This window comes from Rhinoderma darwinii, chromosome 5, assembly GCF_050947455.1.
Source record: "Rhinoderma darwinii isolate aRhiDar2 chromosome 5, aRhiDar2.hap1, whole genome shotgun sequence".
Taxonomy (NCBI): Eukaryota; Metazoa; Chordata; class Amphibia; order Anura; family Rhinodermatidae; genus Rhinoderma; species Rhinoderma darwinii.
Genome location: NC_134691.1, coordinates 212,386,573 through 212,388,627, shown reverse-complemented (window position 1 = coordinate 212,388,627; position 2,055 = coordinate 212,386,573). Strand labels below are relative to the sequence as shown.

At 52.4% G+C, this 2,055-nt stretch overlaps 1 non-coding gene across 1 annotated transcript; it reads left to right on the top strand.

Annotated features, from left to right (window-relative positions):
- The first annotated feature begins 1,868 nt into the window (after positions 1 to 1,868).
- LOC142653785 (U2 spliceosomal RNA) lies at positions 1,869 to 2,055 on the top strand. Its single transcript, XR_012848659.1, has one exon. It is a non-coding gene; the product is annotated as a U2 spliceosomal RNA (small nuclear RNA).

The following is a 2,055-nucleotide window of genomic DNA, read 5'->3' as shown; positions in this document are numbered from 1 at the left end:
CACACTCAGAGGTGTTGGTATAGTTGGGCTGGGGAGGCATATGCCTGCATTTCAGCACCACTATGCTGGACCTGGAGCTGGGTAGGTTGTTCCTGGCCAGCATAGTGGTGCTGATGTGGTGGGTGGAATGTGGGCCCTGCGAAGTGGGGAGCCATAGGGCGCATGTATGGATGCGGACGGGCCATCTGGGGAACAGGGTGAAATTGGCCAGGCACCTGGGCCGTGGGTGGCGGCATGTAAGTATTTCGCCACTGCTCTATTGCCGTGAAACACGGATGGGGATTGTGTGGCGGTCTGCAAGCGTCGATCAATGTGACGATCGACGCCTGCAGACGGCCCATAAGGTCCATCGGCACCAGGCGTAGGAGGGGCACAATGCTGCGGCCGAAGGCATCATTGCCATCCTCCTCTGCGGCTCGCCTCAGATAGTCCAGTACCCGCGTATCCACCTGGGCAGATGTGGAGGGCTGTGGGGCACGAACACGCCGACTGCGGGCTCGCACGGGCCGCTCCTGGGCTGGAGAGCCAACCGGCCGTTCTGACTGGCCTGGTGCGGGCTCCTGGGGTGTCGGCTCGGGGCTGGGTGGCAGGATATTGGGAGCAGGGGCTTCGGCCACAGACTCCCCCACGTCAGTCTCCTCTGCTGTGTCCTCCAAATTGTCGGTGGTTCTACAAGGAGCCAAAAAAATATGAGTACAAAATCTAACAATGCCCACAACAACACGTTGGCAGACAGGACCTGGCCAAACACACATTACACTCATGCAACGACATAAATGCTTACGTGCGCATATCCATGATGTCCTTCAGGAACATCAGCTGTTTCGTATAAATGTAGGGCCGTTTGCGAGATGCCCCATCTCCGCTGCGTCCCTTGTCACCCATCTCTCGCCTGAATTGATCACGGCAGCTCCGCCACCGTGTCTTGATATCTTGGACTGGTGTATGTAACAAAAACAAAACACGCCATCAGAACTATCACCTCTCACTACAAAATGAAGGGCCCTGCAATGGCAATGCGGTGGGACGTGGGGAAGCACCTGCTCCACCAAAGTTTCTCGTGCTCATGTGCGCAATACACATACAGGGCCCAGGTTTTCGATAGGCATGACAGGCATTGACAGAAAATGCCAGGTACTCACCCAACCGAGTGCGGTCACGGGTTCGGCCTGTCTCCCACTCTTGCCCAAAGAGGTTTTTGGCCACCAACTCCCATGCGTCCTCCTTCACCGTCCTGTTGTGATACTCCTCACATCTGTTATCCCATATCGCTGGATGCTCCTGGACAAAAAGTATGAGGCGCTCCACATCCATCCCGCGCGGCATGGCTGTAGTATATGGCTGTGAAACACTCCAAACTATCCGCAGACAACTCTCCTGGCACTGGCTAGACTTGCCCCCTCGCACTTGAAAGGCAGGCACTTCCTGGTTTGGAGTAGCTTTGTGTAGCTTTATAGACTAATTAGAATGGACATAACAGCTCTTGCGTGTTTTTCGCGCATGCAACGCAGGACCGTCCGTGTGGCATGCGTTGTTTTCACGCACCCATTGAAGTCAATGGGTGCGTGTTGCGTGAAAAACGCAAGAATATAGAACATGTCGTGAGTTTTACGCAACGCACTCACGCAGCGCAAAATACACGCATCGTCTAAACAGCCCCATAGACTATTATAGGTGTGTACGACACGCGTGAAAAGCACGCGCGTCGCACGCGCGTATAATACGCTCGTGTAAATGAGGCCTTATGTGAAGACATTGTTTGTTTCCTTTGTACATATTAAAGAAAAGAGTAATGAACGCTGTGTAGATGATGATGGGGACAATTGATGGAAATTGTCGTGGATTGAATATGGTTGGTTTTTGATCGTATTTATTCCCATCTGAGGGATAGCAAAAAAAAAATCTGTTCTTATCAGTTTAATATCTGATACGTCCCCTATCTGGGGACCATATATTAAATAGATTTTTAGAACAGGGAGATGGAAATAGAGCTTGCTCTGTCCACTCCACGCATTGACCTGGTATTGCAGTATCGCCAGGACCGGTGCACCTTTT